Here is a 19004-nt window from a genome sequence, read left to right as displayed (position 1 = left end):
GACCTGAGACATAGCATCACCCATCCCAGCCTGACCTCCTTCGAGGGAATTCCAAAGGAGTGTGGGGTGTAACTGGGTGTCCATTCCTCAGCAGACTCACCCTATAACTGGCAAGCAAGTGGCCAATGATTCCAGAAAAAGTATAATTACGTGCTCAGTGGTGTGGTACCCATTCTGGGTGCAGCCTGGGGTCATGTGGTTAAAGAAGCTTCTCGGAAGACGTGGTTCTGAGACACCATTCAAAACATGTGTTGATTTGTGAGATGGAAACAGGCCCATTTGCAGACCAGCAGGCTTTACAAAGATTTTGAGGTTGTTTATGAGGTTGGCAAAGTTGTACAAACCTAGAGAGGTTTGGTACCAACAGCTATCCAGGTGAGAAGCATGACCTTGGAGGAAAAGCAGGCGCACGAGCTCTCACCTTGCCTTAGTCGCAGACTAATTTTAGAGTCTGGGCAGATCATCTCATCTCTCTGGGCTTTAATTTCTTCACTCATAAAAGACGGGTAATAATTTATGCCAACCTCTCCTGCAGGCCTAGGGTAAGGAGAAAAGGGAGCTAATAGCTGGGATAATAGTTTGGATAATAAGGAATCATGGGAAGAGGCTCTCATTAATATTACCTTTATGATTTTGCAGCACACAATTAGCAATCTCTCCGCATCCCTGTGCCATGAAGTGTCTTGGAGCTACGAATTCTCTGTGGACACTTGACCTTCAAACCCGTCAGGTTTTGTAGATACTAAAATCCAGTTTCCATGGTTTTATTGTCCACTCTATAGCTTGCATATTCACTACATGCTTAAATCCCCGTATCTCCTTCCAAGCTGCTGACTTATGCTCAGGCTCGCTCAGGCCTGCAGGAGTCTAGGGCCCCTAGAACGTGTGTTCTGACTTCAGCCACACAAAAATGGAACAGACGACACACTGTACAATCAAGCTTTCTCATATTTTGGGCACAAGATTCCATCTGAATGTCACTCTGTAATTAGCCCAGGGCCCTGCATTTCCTCAAGCACAAGGGCCGGGGGTGATGGAGATGCTTACACGGCACATCTTCCTTGGGCACCAGCTTGAGTTCCTGGAAATGAATGTTACATTTTGTCATCATATTGAGTCAAACATGCTTCATTGGGTGTCTCTGATCTCACAAGCCTGTCTAAAGAGAAAATTCTAATTCTCCTCTCACACCAAAATTTGGATGTTATGAGCTCACAGCAGGCTGATTGCTGGAATTTCTAAGAATTCCCAAGAGCGCTGCCTCACCATCTTCTAGAACACATCATTTTGCTTCTGCTGCCCTTTTTTTCTTTTCCTGAGGTGCTGCCATGATGATCTTTGATCTCTACAGTCTCATGAGATACCTGCTCCACTGGGCCCCACTGCCCCTGGCTGGTGGCCACCAATGCCACCCGCAGTCAGCCTCATGGGAGGGACAGCCAGGCCTCTCTCATTCCCCACAGCTCAAATAAGATGGTGCGCTGCCTGTCAATTGAGTGTCACTGGAGATTGGGGACAACTGAAGCATTACCCAGAGGGTGACATTGTGCACTGCAGGGCTCCATAGCCAGATTCAGCCACCCTCGCGGTCACCCACACAGCTGTCAGTGGGCTTCCAGGGAGCACCCACACCCCAGCAGTGAGACTCCCCAGGTGGCTCTGCATGCACCCTGTCATTAAGGCCACATGAACCCCAGAGAGAAAACTCTTACTTCTCTTCATTCCTGTCGCCCTCTTTCCTACTCTGGGATTAAACTCTCTTCAGGAAGACAAATATCCATTTTTCTCAGAGGAAAAACATCCACTCCCACCCACAGGGGCTGGTCACCGTCAGCCAGTACCAGCCAGTAGGACAACTGAGGATGCCTTCTGCAAAGTCCAGCCCACTCGGACTCAGGGGCCAGCCGGTAATCAGCCCAGGAGGACAAATCCTGGGTAATTCCCCTCGTGTGAGGTACCCAGAGTAGTCAGCTTCACAGAGACAGGGAGTAGAATGGGGTTGCCCCAGGCAGAGGTGACGGGGGTGGGGAGTGGAGGGGTGCGGGGGTGGGGGGGTGGGGGGAGGTGAAGAGGTAAGATTTAATGAGGACAAAATTGCAGTTGGAGAGCTTGAGAAATGTTTGGAGATGGATGGTGCTGACCGATGCACAACAATGGGAACGCATTTCAGTGCCAGGCTTAAAAGGTTACTGTGTTGAATTTTATGTTAGGCATGTTTTACAATAAAAAAAAGGGGGGGGGGAGAGAAAAGAAGAGAAGAGAAGAGAAGAGAAGAGAAGAGAAGAGAAGAGAAGAGAAGAGAAGAGAAGAGAAGAGAAGAGAAGAGAGAGAAAGAGAAGAGAAGAGAAGAGAAGAGAAGAGAAGAGAAGAGAAGAGAAGAGAAGGAAAGAGAAGAGAAAGAAGAGAAGAGAAGAGAAGAGAAGAGAAGAGAAGAGAAGAGAAGAGAAGAGAAGAGAAGAGAAGAGAAGAGAAGAGAAGGATCAAGGAAGGGTGAGCCTGGGTCACACTGTGCCAGTCCGGGCAGATCCTGTTGCAGCTCGCTGCACCCCTGTGAGCACATTTGCACCAAAGGGCATGCAAACACCAGAGCAACACATTTTTCTGCTGAGGCTAGATCCACATTGGGGAGAAAAAAAAAAATATATATATATATATTTTATATAACTAACTCTGCAGGGGTGCACTCCGTGGGTACACATAACTGCCCTCAGGGGATCAGGATGGAGCAGAGCTGGCCTCTCTGAGCTCACCTCTCTGACCTCAAGCCCCTTCCTGACCACTCTGTTCCAAACAAGAGGTCTCTCCGGGGCATTCAGAACCTCCACCTCACCCATGCGGAAAGTACTGGCTACTTCTCAGTGGCAAGGGCTGTGCGAGCAACAGGTTGTGCGCAGGTAGGTCATGGGCACCTTGCCATCGGCATGGACGTGAAAGGTCAAACTAGAGTCCAAGGAACTGTTTAGTCTTTCCTGGGGCGACACCTCCTCCCATCCCCATCCCCGTCCCTGGGGATTGCTCTCTCACTCTCAGCCTTAGGGAGCATTTCAGTGGAAAGGTTTGGAAGCCTGGTCCAGTGTCAACGGCTGCTGAAATCCCATGTTGGGAAAGACTAGGGTTCTGTCTCTCCTGCCTAGGGCCCCGCTCCGGCCCTGGGAAATGCTCACGGTTGACCAGATCACACTTCTCCACTCGTGCACACTTTGAACACAGTGACTGGAAAGGGGGTTTGAGCAGGAGAAGGAAACAGAACCACATGACGGGCAGCAGGGAAACCCCAGAAGGAGGAACCCCCACTATGGTTCACCAACCCTGGGCAGCCCCTCCACACATGCCTGCAGGGCCTGGGAGTGCCAGACCCCCTTCTCCCCCCCTGCCCCTCTCCCTTCTGCCCCCCAAACCCCCTATTTTCCCTGCCTCTCCCCCCACCTCTCCACCCCCCAGCAGGCCCCCGTGGGGCTCTGGGCTTCAACACACTCCCTGAAGAAAAAAGAATTCCAAGAAGTCACTATGGATTGTCCTAAGATGGTCATTTCACAACGATAAACTCAAAATTGATGAAACATCTAAATGGGAGACAAGATTCCATCAAAATCCTAGAGGAGAACACAGGCAACACCCTTTTTGAACTTGGCCACAGCAACTTCTTGCAACACATATCTATGAAGGCGGCGGAAACAAAAGCAAAAATGAATTATTGGGACTTAATCAAGATAAAAAGCTTCTGCACAGCAAAAGAAACAGTCAACAAAACTAAAAGACAAGCTACAGAATGGGAGAGGTATTTGCAAATGACGTATCAGATAAAGGGCTAGTTTCCAAGATCTATAAAGAACTTATTAAACTCAATAGCAAAGAAACAAACAATCCAATCATGAAATGGGCAAAAGACATGAACAGAAATTTCACCAAAGAAGACATAGACATGGCCAACAGGCACATGAGAAAATGCTCCACAGCACTGGCCATCAGGGAAATGCAAATCCAAATCACAATGAGATACCACCTCACACCAGTGGGAATGGGGAAAATGAACAAGACGGGAAACAACTGTTGGAGAGGATGTGGAGAAAGGGGAACCCTCCTGCACTGTTGGTGGGAACGTGAACTGGTGCAGCCACTCTGGAAAACTGTGTGGAGCTTCCTCAAAGAGTTAAAAATAGACCTGCCCTACGACCCAGCAATTGCACTGCTGGGGATTTCCCCAAAGATACAGATGCAATGAAACGCCGGGACACCTGCACCCTGATGTTTATAGCAGCAATGTCCACAATAGCCAAGCTGTGGAAGGAGCCTCGGTGCCCATTGGGAGATGAATGGATAAAGAAGATGTGGTCTATATACACCATGGAGTATTCCTCAGCCATTAGAAACGACAAATACCCACCATTCACTTCGATGTGGATGGACCAGAGTGAAGTAAGTCAATCAGAGAAGGACAATCATCATATGGTCTCATTTATTTGGGGAATATAAAAAATAGTGAAAGGGAATAAAGTGGAAAGGAGAGAAAATGAGTGAAAATATCAGTGAGGGAGACAGAACATGAGAGACTCCTAACTCTGGGAAACCAACTTCCAAGGGGTAGTGGAAGGGGAGGTGGGCGGAGGGTTGGGGGACTAAGTGATGGGCACTGAGGGGGGGGCAATTGACCAGATGAGCCCTGGGTGATATGTTATATGTTGGCAAATTGAACTCCAATTAAAAAAAAAAAAGAAAAAGACGGTCACGAACAGCATCTGAGCATCTGTTAGGATGGGATTTTTCTAAAGCAGGAAGAAAATATCAAACCTGGACCCAAATCAATCGTTTTCGTTTACTGCTATTAAACATGTTTTCTGCTTCCCCAACTTCCTGAGAAGTTAATCTGAGCAGAAATTATTCTTTTTGTTATTCTTTTTGGCTGCCCCACATCTAAATGCCTACATTTCAGGAACGCCCTCACCTTTTGAGACAAAGCTTGCCTTACCCTGCAATGGAAGAAAATGCCAGAGGCTCACCTTCTCAGACTCTCTTGCAGCTCAGGCAGGGATGCAGGCTCTGCCCATCGGGGTCCCAACCCACTGGACGTTACCAACGTGGGGGTGCAGGGACAAGGCAAGATCCATTTCGGTGCTGGGTGGCGGCAGCCGTACAAGCTCCAGAAACACCTCCAGCCGGCACTAGGCAGCCTCTGGTGCCTGTCGGGACATGAGACGTTGTAGACAATGCTTTTGGCAGCTGTTCCTGGCCATACAGTTCCCAAGCCTAATTGTTTAGTCCTTCTGGCAGTTCCGTCAACTGGCCAGTATCCTTTCTACTATAGCCTCTTTCTCTTTACATAAACCAGAGTTGGTTTCTGTTGCTCAAAACTAAAATTTCCAAATGAAGTCTTCTACTTGCATCATACCAGCACCATGGATTAGAGAATTTTTATCTATTTTAGAATCGACCTTAACATTGCAAAAAAAAAAAAAATAATAATAATAATAAGCATACCAGGTTGCTTCAAAGTAAGTTTTAATTCTCTAAAAACATCAGCAGTAAGTTTATGCTTCCTGAAGCCCCATCTTCATGGAGAGGAGTGGACACTGGAAAGAATTTGCAGGACACCAAACGTTTCCCAATGGGCTGATCCGCATACCCAGCTACCGGTTATGTGAAATTCAGGGAGTGCCAGATTTGAGGAAGAGTCCAGACCAGGGCACACGGGACCCCGAGGACAGGCTGGAGCCCCACCTTCCTCCTTCATCCATCCCTCCCTCACGGTTCCTCCTGGAGGCAGGCTCGGGCTGGGTCCCAGGACCCAGAAGGGTTGCACAGGAACAGCAAGAGGGTCCTTGGCTTGAAGGATGAAGGATGGGAATCAGATGTGAGCCAGCAGGAGGCAAAAGCAGAGTTTTCTGAAGATGTATGTATAGAGATGGATGGAGCGTCCAGGAGACTCTGAAAGGAAAGGAGCACGAGTCTCGTCTTTGCTTGGGGCCTGGGGTTTTTACTGGCGATTGTGGTCTGTTGGACGAGTCCCCTTAGGCATTCGGGAATGGGTAGAACAAGGACAGGGGTCAGGTGTCCTTCCTAAGTCACTCATTCCCTGAGCTCAGGGGTCTGGGCGTCAAGGTGTTTGGAGTCAGTGGTCTTGGGGCACATCATGACCATCCCACCCGGTCATTCCTTAGTTGTTACCTATTGTGCTGGAAGACTCCAAAGGTACCAGGATCTTTGTCCCTTACGAGGAGGACATATGCCAGCTGCCTTCCAAGGCCCATGTAGAGTGGGCCGGGGTGCACGCCCTAGCAGAGATAGACACCAGGAAAAGGAGCGAAGGAAAAAAAGTCAACTTTGTAATGCAATCCATTCAGTTTCCTTGTGTCATTCCCAGGACTATAGTAACCATCAGTGGAAGGACAGACACGGGGCAGACAGCACGCACACTGGACTTGGCTCTCCCTGCACAGGGTGCTTCCCCAACGGGGAGCTGGCGCCTGAGATCGGGCCATGCTTAGGGTCTCTTGGATCCCATTTCCCCTACTGGTAAAATAGGTTAGAGGTGTCAATTAAATCAGTGGTTCTGAAATCCTAGTGCAACAGCTGGTACTGGACTGGAAGAAGGAAGTTTTTGTTTTTCACAGGTCCACGTAGAAATGAGCAAACCCCCTCCCCCAAATGAAACAAGTTTTTCATAAAGAGAATTTATTTCTGTTAAAATGCTGTTATATTTTGCTATAATTCACTTTAGATATAATGTCGTGGGGGGTGATAGTAACAGGTGCTTTAATTACTTTATTTGAGTGAATAACAAGTTGGCAATTCTATGTTGGTCTTCTGTATCATTTTGTGAAATTTTATCAGTCTGTGAAATCCAAAAATCTGGAAATTGTTGGATTAATTAAACTCCAAGTTCCCTAGGTGTATACTAAACCTCTTTGTGTCTATAGATTGGACCCACTAGAAGTACCTGGAGAGTATTTAAACAGTTGAGAGTCAGATTTTGATTTAACATTAAAAACTGTGCATAATACTTAGGCAGTAATATATTCTCATAGAATTGGTTGAATTTTTTCTCATTTGTTTTTATTGAAGTTCAATTTGCCGACATACAACACCCAATGCTCATCCCATCAAGTGTCCTCCTCAGTGCCCGTCAACCAGTCTCCCCAACCCCCAACCCACCTCCCCTTCTGCAACCCTTTGTTCATTTCCCAGAGTTGGGAGTCTCTCATGGTTTGTCTCCCTCTCTAATTTTTCCCACTCAGTTCCCCTCCTTTCCCTTATAATCCCTTCTACTATTTCTTATATTCCCCGTATGAGTGAGACCATATGATGATTGTCCTTCTCTGATGGCCTTAATTTCACTCAGTAGTATACCCTCCAGTTCCATCCATGTTGAAGCAAATGGTGGGTATTTGTCCTTTCTGATGGCTGAGCACTATTCCATTGTATATATATAAAACACATCTTCTTTATCCATTCATTTGTCTTAATTTATTTTTTTAAAGATTTCATTTATTTATTTGAGAGAGAGAGAGCGACAGCAGGGGCAGGGTAGGGGGACAGGTAGAGGGAGAGAGAGAGAGGGAGAAGCAGACTCACCCCTGACCAGGGAGCCCCACTCAGGGCTTGATCCCAGACCCTGGGATCATGATCTGCACCAAAGGCAGATGCTCAACCAGGCAGATACTTAACCATCTGAGCCACCCAGGTGCCCCCCATTGGTTGAATTTAACTGCTATCCTGGTTTTACTCCCTACTGTGTCTTATAAATGGGTTATGGCGAAGACTGTACACCCGCCTTTCGCCATTGGTGAAGAGTTAACGCAGACTTCAGCTAGCTACCTACGTTCTTTCAGAAAACCTTAAACAAAGGACATTACCCTAACCTTTTACCCAGATAGCAGTCAGCATTTGCACTAAGTCTTGCGAGCCTTCCCGGCCTGCCGCACTGCCAGAGCTGGGTGTCACCTGACTTCATTTCAGAGATAGTTGGGGGGTGACTTCAACTGGCAGGGCTCTAAGCAGATGAGTTCGTGCCTGGAGAACAGCAGGTTATTTCAAAGTCTCCATTCGTGCATTTCTTATCGTGCTTATTTCCATTTACCATGTAAGGGCCTACTGGGGATGGAGAAGTGACGGGCATCTTAATTTATGCTAATATTTAAATATCACTATACTTAAAATATGAATCCCTACTTATTTTTTTAAAGCCCCGTTACTTAGTTTCTTGTTTTTGCCTAAGTATCCCAGTTTCCAAATTCAACATATAAGAAGATCCAAACTCTTCCTGACTTGTACACTAGACTAGCTTTGTTTTTCATAAAACTGTCCCTTTTATTCAGAGTACTTATCTCAATCTGCGGTGGGATATAATTACATATAATTATTTGTGTGATTATTTGAATAATAGCTATCACTCCTCTGGGCGGAAAATACTAAGAGATCCAGGATCAGGTTTATTATTGTACACCCTGCACCATATGCTCGGCACGGAGCAGGCTCTCACATCAAAGTTTACTGGTTGAATATGCAAAATGAAGTGCCAGGGCACTGGTCTCTGCTTAACGACAAGTGTCAAAAAATAAATAAATACTCCCTCCTTGTCAACAACCAGCTTTCTGCTGTTCCGTGCCTTCACGTCTAATGGCTTGAAATTCATACAAAAACCAAATCAAGGTGTTGACAGTAACCATTTGGAACTTGCACAGTGGGTACAATCAACCCACAACCCTTTCTAGCTTTTTCTGAAACCCCTTTACCGGATTGTTAAACTGTTAAAATAATTCTACAACTGGCCTAGTTTACAGCGAAAGGTGATGAAATTTTGGGGTTGGGCCTTTTGTCTCTTCTGTAATGACAGAGGTTGCCAGAAGCAAAGACCACAGGGACTTACCCAGGTTGGCTCCTTCTAGAACCATGGGCTGGAGGAGGTGACTCCCTTGTTCCGCAAGCAAGGAACAGCCCTGCCCCAGGGGACAGAGCAAGTCCTGGAAACAGGGTAAAGGTTACCTCAGGGCAGTGAGGAGGCCAGTGCTAAACAAGTCCTGGCACCAGCCAGGTCCTAGCAGGAGGGTATGTGCAAGCTGAAGGAGATGATTTCTAGAGCCAAGAGCCTTGGCCTCCAGGTCATGAGTACCTCACGGCTGCCATGACTCAGGCTGCGACTTGACTTTCTATTCAAGTGCTAAGGCAAGAAGCTCATTCGGAATCCAAAGCAGAGAAGCTGCAGGGGTGGGGGGATCACCTTGCTAAGAACCCCCTCCTTAGCTACCTGTCCTGTTCCCCTGCATCTGCCCCAGGACAGTACAAAGCCAGACCCACCCTCCGGGGCTTGAAACCTTTGAAGGCACCTGGGGTCACCTTATGGGACTTGGGAAAACATTCCTTGTCCCTGTGAATGTTTTCCAAGACCACTGAGCGCTCCCACCTGCTCTTTCTCCACTAGTGGTGGGGTTCACCCTACCAGCTAAACCTTGGGGTAGTGTGGTTCCGTTTGAGGGAGAGGTGAGCCGCCACTGGGTCCTCTCACTGCCTCTTTCCTCACCTCCCCACCTAAAAGGGGCTCTTCTCAATGCTCTATCCTTTCCCCTGCTTGTCACATAGAAAGCTCATATGCTTGGGGCTCCTTCCGTGCCCCCCAATCTGCAGCAGACCCTGCCAGGGCTCCATCCCACGTTCCACGTCAGCATCTCTCTTCCAACCAGCTTCCCCTGCGGAGGTCTGGATTTCTGCCACTGAGGCTAATGTTCCCTCCGCCGTCCTGGACAAGTGCCACCTGCCCCTCCCCTGTGCCTGCACCTGCCAGTGACCAAGCCCTCCTCTGCAGTGCCCCTCTCAGCCGGCCTCTCCCTGCCCTGACAGTAATCCCCACCCAACTCATACTCGGTCCCTCTTTCTCTCCTTCTGGATTTGTGTTTTGTCAATCAATGTCATTGAATCACTGAACCCACCTGCCCCCAACCAAAATGGAAATGACTCCAGCACTTATCGTGTTCCTCCCACTCTCCAGATCACTTTCGTCCACTTAAGAGAGGCTTCGCAAATGGTTTTTAAATTGTGGTAAAATATACACAACGTGAAATTTACCATTTTAACCATTTTTAAGTGCACGGTTCTGTGGCATTAAGCCCATTCACACTGTTGTGTGACCATCACCACCATCCATCTCCAGAATTTGTCATCTTCCCAAACTGAAACTCTGTTCCATTAACCATGAAATCCCTATCCCCACCACTGCCCGCCCCCCCCCCCCCACCCAGCCCCTGGCAACCACCATTCTGCTTTCTATTTCTATGATTTGACTGCTCTAGGGACCTCATGTAAGTGCAATCATCCTCTTGTAAGTGCAATCATACAATATTTGTCTTTTGTGACTAGCTTTTTTCCCTTGGCATGTCTTTGAGATTCATTCATGGTGTGGCACGTGTCAGAATGTCTTTCCTTTTTAAGGTTGGACAGTCTTGTGTGGTGTGTATATACCACCAAAGAAAACCTGTTTTTTTAAACTTCCTAGGAAGACCACAGGTGTCACTGGGAAACTCTAAGGAGATCATGGGTGGAAATATGCCAGACCTAGTTCTTGGGTTCATCAACCGCTCCCTGCTCAAGACCACTTGGTTCAGAGTTAACCGTTATGTACAGAATGTTTATGTTCTTCTAACCTAACCCCCAAGGAGATGGTCTCAGGAGGCAGGGCCTCTCGGAGGTGATAGGGTCATGAGGCGGGGCCCTTATGAAAGGTATTAGTACCCTTATAAAAGGGACACCAGGAAACTGTCTTGCCTTCTCTGCTATGTGAAGATACAATGAGAGACCCATCATTTGCAACCCAGAAGAGGGCCCTCCCCAGAACCTGACTGTGCTGGCACCCTGGTCTCAGACTTCTAGCCTTCAGGACCATGCACAACAAATTCCTATTGTATATGAGCTCCACAGTCTATGGAGGTTTGTTATAGCAGCTCACACAAAGTAAGATGTCACCAAGATCAGCCTCCAGCCCACTCTCCTGCCTCGGTCAGTATGGAGCAGGTGGGTGCCTTTGTTTTGTGTTTGCTAACATCCATTCACAGACATAAATGACATCAGCATGGGGCACCTGGGTGGTTCAGTTGGTTAAGCATCTGACTCTTGATCTCAGCACAGGTCTTGATCTCAGGGTCATGAGTTCAAGTCCTACATTGTGCTCTATGCCAGGCATGGAGCCTACCTAAAAATATAAATAAATACAATAACGCCAGCATCAAAAACTAGATCACATATCAGGCCTTCCATGGATTCATACAGAAAGATAACCACTGCTTCAACATCTTGTCCATCTTCTTCATGTAATCATAAATTTGTTCTTTGCCCCAAAGAGAGGATTTAAAACATCAAGCTTTCTACATGTGACAATAGAAACAATTGGATGGTCTGTTCTTCCCACTGGCCCCAAATCACATCAATTTCCAGCTAGCTGACTGAAATCCAATCATCAGTTTGCACCATTCCCTCACTCGGAATACCTCGTTGACTAGTAATAGCGTTGCTGCTGTCATGTGTTAATGGAAGATAACATTTGGTCATATTGGTCAGAGTAAGCAAAGGTAACTGCCTTAAGGATAAATCCTGAAATCTCAGTGACTTGATACAATTAAGGTTTGTCTTTTGCCCTAGTAGGTGGGGTAGTTCTCCTGCATGGTGTGCCTCCACAAAGTGACTCAGAGTCAGTCACCTTCCTTCTTGGATTTCACTACACCAGACGCCTCTCCTCCTGAGGGGGAGGGATAGAGAAAGCAAAGAAGCCACCCCTATCTGAACAATCTCAGACTGAAAGTGACATTTCAATTCTGCTTAGAGTCGCGTGACACCACCGAGATGTAAAGGGCAAATACACCCTTCCTGAGCGTCCAGGAGGAGGAGAAAAATCACACAGCATTGCCTCTGCCACAGTATCATCACACATACCTTAAGCTCAGTGACACTCTGAGATCAGAAAGGTCTTTGGCTAATTCTCTGCAGAGTCTACAGGAGATATTTGCCCCAAAAATTCTGTTGCTGGGCTTCATGGTAATAACAGCCATCAGTTACTGCATGTTTACTGAATATCAGACGTCAATCCAAATGTTTTACGTGTGTCATTTCATCTCATCCTCTTAACCACTTTATAAACAAACAGAACTATTCTTATTTTACAGATGAGAAAAGTATTTTTGGCTCCCTGTACTAGTTAGCTAGAGTTGCCATAACAAAGCACCGCAGACCAGGAGGCTTAAACCACTGAAATTTATTTCTCACAGCACTGGAGGCTGAAGTCTGAAATCAAGGTGTTAGCAGGATTCATTTCTTCTGAGGCCTGTCTCCTTTGCTAGGAGATAGTTGTCTTTTTCTGTATCTTCACATGTTCTTTCCTCTGTGTGTACATATCTTGGTCCCAATTTCTTCCTCTTATAAGGACACCAGGGCACCTGGGTGGCTCAGTCGGTTAAGCGTCTGCCTTCAGCTCAGGTCATGACCTTGGGGTCCTGGGATCAAGCCCCGCATCAGGCACCCTGCCCAGTGGGGAGTTTGCTTTTCCCAATGCCTCTGCTCCTCCCCCTGCTTGTACTCTCTCTCTCAAATAAATAAATAAAATTAAAAAAAAATAAAGATTACCAGTCATATTAGTAAAGGGTTCACCCTAAACACCTTGTTTTAACTTCATTTCCTCTTGAAAGAATTTATCTCCAATCACATTTACATTTGAGGTACTGAGATTAAAACTTCAACATTTAAATGGGGGGCAGGGGGTACATAGCTCAGCCCAAAACATCTCCCAACTTTGCTTATGTGAACTTATCCTATAAAAGCAGTTAAGAATGTGTGCAAAGATTTCGCCATTAGTTGTTTATTGTTTAGAACTTTGCTTCTAATAACAAAAATATCCTTTAGGAATGAGTTCAGCAGCAATGAACAGGAAACCTAACTTCAAGTCACTTAATGCTAGCCAGGAGTTTGGGTGTAGGTGATTACTAGTTGGGTCATTGGCTCTCTGGAAATTTCTTGCTGTTCTCTCATGCCCATCCCCTCATGATCACATAATAGCTACTGCAGGTCCAGACATCATCTCTTTATTTAGGTAGGAAGAAGGAGACAGAAAGAAGGATTGCATTTTCTGCCTCTCTTTATAAGGAAAGAAAGAGTTTTCCAAAAATCTCCACAGAACACTTTCTCTAATGTCTCATGGATTGGAACTGGGTCCCTAACCCAGCTCCAGCTGAACAACTGGGAAGTTGAGAACTTCAGGGTGAGTTTGAGGGTGTATAAAGCTCTAAGGTACCAGGTGGGAGAGAAGGAAAATCTGTATAGGGCTCACTGAGGCTCTATTTTAAAGATTAACATTATTAGAACATTCTGGATGGATCAGGACTGCTCCAATTCACCTGGGAAGGAGTCGGGACTAGTTATGTGGGCTCAGCAAGTGAATCCAATAGTTCTATGGGGAATGGCTGACACCAGGGGTGTGGCTCAGGCAGTTCCCCTTCCAGACTTAGCACACTTTTTTGGAAGCAAGGCTAAGTTTAAGAGTATAAGCTTAAATTGGAAACAAAAACAAAAACAAAAAATAGTAGCCTTGGAAGTTTCGATTGTAGGCATCACTGTTACTTGTTTGGGAATCTGGTGCTCTAAGATTCAAACCATTTTTCTACGATGATTCTACAGCGAAGAAGAAAACAAGGTCATAGGCAACTGAGGATAAAGGTCACCCAATTGCTGTGAGCAAGGACTCAGACAATTAGCTGAAAAGATAAAAAGTGAGCCTGTAGGTAGGTCGTAAACATGCCAAGTAGCTTATACTTTCTAAAACTTCTACAATGAACATGTTTTAGCTTTCATAAGAAACAAAAAAAAAATTTTTTAGGAATAAACAGTTACTATTGACAAAAAGAGAACAAGCCCAAATTTTCAATTATTTCCAGTTATACCTCTCATAGTAGCAAAAAATTTTAAACCATCCAAAGGCCCAACCTTTAGGGTATTGATGTACATTCATTCGAAGGACTTTAGAGTCGGGAAAATAATAAACATGTGGACTGTGTCAACACATGGAAAGTGTCTATGAATAGAAAGAATAAAGACACACACATTCATTGATTGCTGCCATGGAAAATCACGTTTAGACAATGATAAGAGGGAAAAATAATAGAGTTAGGCAAACAGTTGGCATTTTCAAGTGAAAGGGTTCTTTGTGCGTATGAGTGGTGTGAGCTATAAGTCTCCACCGAAAATGGCTTTTAAAAATAGCAAATCTGGTTGCTGTGGCCTCTCTTCGGGACCATGTGGCCCTGTTTTCCCTTCCAAGTTCAAATCTTCAGGGCTGTCTTGTGCCAAAAAACATAAGAAGTAAGTTCCTTCTACAACCTTCCTGCCTAGCTCGGCCCTTCCTAGAATCTCAGGGCTCCAGGTCAGCCGGTCCGTCAGTCAGTCTCTCTCTTATCTTTCCACAGAACGAGTCCAGCAGACCCATTCTCTATGAACTTGTCCTCTGCTCCCTGGTGGTTAGCCAATGGGGATGAATTAACTTCTGCTTATAGAATCATCTGGGACCTACCAGTGTTTGTTACCAGTGTTTGTTTCTTGGCACTTATTTTTCTTTCTTATATTGTTTTCTGGGATGCCTGGGTGGCTCAGCAGTTGAGCATCTACTTTTGGCTCAGGCCCTGACCCCGGGGTCCAGGATCGAGTCCCACATCGGGCTCCCTGCAGGGAGCCTGCTTCTCCCTCTGCCTGTGTCTCTGCCCCCCTCTCTCTCTGTGTCTCTCATGAATAAATAAATAAAATCTTTAAAAATAAAATAAAATTATTTTCTGCTCCTCGGTCCTCCAATCTTAAAAGTAACGGGTGCCCGTCATAAAGAATTTCTCAATTTTGGAAATTACAGTGCACAGCAATCTGTTAGGTCATGGGGGGCCTGCCACAATCACAGCCATTCCTGGGGTGATTCTCACCTGCAGTGTGCATGGTGCCTGCCAAGGCTGGCTGGACCAAGGTGTCCACCTGCCACAGGGGCAGCCAACCGTGAACTGGCCATCATCTTTGAGGTGGTCTCTTGAGAAAGTCAGGGTAACCTGATGCCTCTATAACTCACTGAGCCAATGAGCAGATCGTCTCTCTGGAGGCACATAAATGAGGCACGCAGGGGTGAAAAGTGGAGAAGGAGGGCTATCAGCCTAAGGACATACAGTACAAAGGAAAGAAGCAAAAGCTGTATGATGCAGGAATCGCTCACAAATAGGAGACACAGAGGAGAATCGGGGGGTGGAGACAGGGTTCAGCTGGGTAGGAGAAGGGGGAAGGGACCATGTCTGCATCCAACCTGGAGATAAACAGTGCCTGGCACACGAAGCCACCCGATGGGAGCCAGGAGGCAGCACATGTAAGTATTTCACAGAAGTCGGGGGAGCAGTACCGTTGCTGCCTTTTATGCCCACCCCCCTCCACACACACACATACACACAGCTCAGGTAACCACAGAACCACTCCACTGCTCTTCATCTAAAGTGTCAGGAGAATCTTGGCTCGCCAACTTCCATCCCTGAAGCCAGAACACAGCACCCACCCCAGCATCGTCACGTTGGACTCCCTGTGATTGTGGGAACTGTGCTGTATCTGAGGGTCCCCTCCACCAGCCACGCTGCGCTGAGTTCTTGAAATGTGGCTTTAGTGCAAGTGAGGGACCAAATTTCAAACTTTTCTGTAAATGTTCAGTCTAGTTGCTTACAAATTAAATTTATTTTTTAAAAAGATTTTATTTATTTGAGAGAGAGAGAGAGAGAGAGAGAGAGAGAGAGAGAGAAAGACATCATACAGTGGGAGGGGGAGAGGGAGAAGCAGACCCTCCGCTGAGCAGGGAGCCTGACATGGACTCGATCCCAGGACCCTAAGATCATGACCTGAGCCGAAGGCAGATGCCTAACTGACTGAGTCACCCAGGTGCCCCCCCAAAATAAATTAAATATCCACCCGAGGCCAGTGTCTAGCATACAGGACAGCACAGCTCTAGAACGAATCTGGTCCCTGAATACAGGAGAAACAGAAAGGTTGGTAATTTGTCAACCAGTGTCCACTCAGCTCAACTGTGGGGCGCACTCTGACTCTGCAGGCCAGGCTCTGGACTCCAGTATCAGGACACAGCTCCTATTTTGCCCTTCCTGCAGCAGTACCTGCCCAAGTTCCCCACCTGGTTCTCTGTCCTTGCTCCCATGCACTCATCTGGCCCCACATAGCCCTCTGGGGACCAATACTGTCCTTGGCCCCCTCACAGGTTGGGCACCAGTGCTCCAGACACCACATTCCACCCACCTGGCATCAGCACACCCCTCCCATCCACCCTCTCTCCCCTTGAATCTTTTATTCCAAGCCTCAACCCTTATCTGTGAGAACTGACCTCACCCCTTGGGACTCCTCCTCAATACCACCTACGCCAGGTGTGTTGGAGGGCTGAGTGCACAGAGAGGACGCATGTGAAGAAAGAGCAGCTATAGATACAACCTTCTCCATCCCAACTGAAGCCAGGCTTTGCTGAGTGCTAGGACTGAGCAAAGGGAAATAACGGCAGATGCTCCCGATGGTCTGGTTTAAAAGGTAGACCTGACTCACGTCCAGCTCAAAGTCCCCGCAAGCACCTGCGCGCCCACCTCCCAGCCTGCCTGCACACAGCAGGGCCACCATTCCCCAACTCCTGGGGACACAACCATCATCCTAAGGAGAGGTTGGCAGAGGTTCCCTTCTTGCCTATCCAAAGTCAATACCACAGCTTCCCCACAGGGGATCTGAGTCTTCTCGGAAAACAAGGACACACACGGCATTCCCCGGGGGTGGGTGCGAGCAGAGACCGCTCGCTCACACTGCCTCGAGTCTCCCGTCCTGTCCCTCTGGACTGTGGCATCTCTGTTTTGGCTTTTGGATCATCACCTGAGCCGGGGGCCGGCAAGCATTGAGGCAGGAGGCCTCTTGTTCCTCTGTGTCCAGGGCACGTAAGTCCTCCAAAGGGCAGGAAAGGAGATGAGGCATTTGTTCCACATGAACACAGGCTCCAAAAATGCCAATGAGCACAGGGTTAATGTATTTCATTGCTAATATGGTGAAGATGGCAAACAGTTGTTAGAGGAAGCAACGTGTCTGAAGTATGTATTTGGAACACAAGTGGCCAGGGGACACACAGCAAAGTCAGCTGGAGGGATGCTTCCGCACACATTCGCCGCCCCGCCAACCAGCGTGCAGCAGCCCCTGTCCTCAGGACGCCCCCTCCCCTGGCACCAGCTGGGCCTCTCCTGCTGTGGAGAGAATACTGGGCGGTGGGGGGACCACGGTCTGGCAAATCTAGTGCTCCCTTAAAATGGGTTTCTAAATTGCAGCCACGAAAGTATGCTGTGCGTCTGTCATCTACTACCACCTTGTCCCTTAGCAACGCAGCATTTAGTATCGGAGCTCCGGAGGTAGAATGATGAGCTGAGATGTGTTTAAATATATATGATATTCAATTACATACTCTCCGGAGTCCCGTTGCCATCTGAAGATGTTTAATAAGCAAACCATATTTCTTTTGCCAGTGAAATGCGGCATCTTCTATTTAGGCACGTAACAGGTCCTAAAACCCGGCCCGAGAACAGAGGGCACCCACCGAGCCGAGGACCCACGGTGGTCATCACACGCAGGCTGTGATCTGGGAAAACCAAAGCCTGGGAGGATTCTCAGAAAAGGTTATGACTCTGCCACAAGCTGGAAGGCAAGAGATGATGGCTAACGTCAACCTTTCCTGGGTGTTGTTCGGCCTTCCTCTGCTGAGTCAGGCCTGTGACTTCCCGGGGGAGCCGTGGGGACCCCCGAAGTGTGCCAACCCCAGGCTGCAGAAGACCCGGGCGATGGCGCAGACTCCCTGCGGACGGACTCTAGAAACCACACGCATTGGTCTCCATTCCGTATAAGAGGGGCATGTTTGGTGCCCAATATTTGGTTCCACGAGCTGAAAAGTTTGGATTTTAGTTGAAATTTTAGAGAGCGTTGCATGGGATGTCATCAGCCCCATGAAGCAAATGGCTCAACACTGAGCTTGCGATCGTTCAATTGCACTTTGTCACACCTTGCACAGAGGTGTCTCTGATGAGCAGTTCACACTTGAAATAGCTCACATATCTTTCCAAAGGTCTGAGAGATTGAACTGATTCAGCGCATCACGAGAACTTCGGCTAGTTTCCTGCAGAGCCAGGCTGAGCTCCGCCCGCCCCGAGGTGTCCCCGTGCATCTCCAGCTCTATACCTGCCCGCGGGCCTCTGATCTCCATCAGAGGCCTCTGTACCATCCCTCGAGCTGGGAAGCTCAGAGTCACTCCTATTTGTTCTCCTTCGTCCCTAGGCCACTAATCCTCAGAGCCCCATGGGCCCCTGGATCAGAAACACCAGTCAGGTGCTACCCCTGACTATTCCAGGCTTCCTCCTACTCACCCAGGTTCCTGCAACAACCTACCAGCTGGGCCCCCTGCCTCCAGACTCCACCTTTCCACCCTCCGCTCTGCCTGAGAGTCCTCCGTGAGACCATCTGTTGAAAGGTTTTCAAAAGACGGGACTCAAGGGATGCCTGGGTGGCTCAGGTCAAGATCCCAGGGGCCTGAGATCCTTACTCAGTGGGGAGTCTGCTTCTCCCTCTGCCTCTGCTGCTCCTCTGCTTGTGCGTGCACGCACATTCTCTGTGTCAAATAAAGAAAATAAAATCTTTTTTTAAAAAAAAGATGGAATTCAAGCTCTCCAGAGGAATAGACAATATCCTTGAGCATCTGACCTCCATGCTAACTTGGCATCCCCTCCCCCACCAGGCCTCATGCCCTTCAATGAGCCAGCCCTAATGAGCTGTGCTTCAGGCCCTGGTCACGTGCATGCTTCACACCTGGCACATACCCCTGCCCCCCCACAGCCACCTGGTAAACTCACTCATCCCATGAGGCCCTCCTATAAAGCTCTCCCAACTCCCCCCAACAGCCACACCTCTCAGAGCCCTTATATAATGTTTTGTTTTCAAGTGTG

General features: G+C 47.7%; 1 long non-coding RNA gene across 2 annotated transcripts; it reads right to left on the bottom strand.

Annotated features, from left to right (window-relative positions):
- Positions 1 to 608: 608 nt before the first annotated feature.
- On the bottom strand, positions 609 to 9006 carry LOC125752687 (uncharacterized). 2 transcript variants are annotated; one of them, XR_007402793.1, is made up of 3 exons: positions 8864 to 8953; positions 4998 to 5177; positions 609 to 1081 (listed from the first exon to the last, which is right to left on the bottom strand). It is a non-coding gene; the product is annotated as an uncharacterized LOC125752687 (long non-coding RNA). The 2 variants fall into 2 exon arrangements; XR_007402794.1 differs by lacking the exons at positions 609 to 1081; positions 4998 to 5177 and adding exons at positions 5480 to 5922; positions 6163 to 6269 and having other exon boundaries at positions 8864 to 9006.
- Positions 9007 to 19004: the final 9998 nt, after the last annotated feature.

The sequence above is a fragment of the Canis lupus genome, chromosome 16 (genome assembly GCF_003254725.2).
Source record: "Canis lupus dingo isolate Sandy chromosome 16, ASM325472v2, whole genome shotgun sequence".
Taxonomy (NCBI): Eukaryota; Metazoa; Chordata; class Mammalia; order Carnivora; family Canidae; genus Canis; species Canis lupus.
Note: the sequence above shows the minus strand (reverse complement) of the source record. Positions and strands in the feature narration are given on the sequence as shown.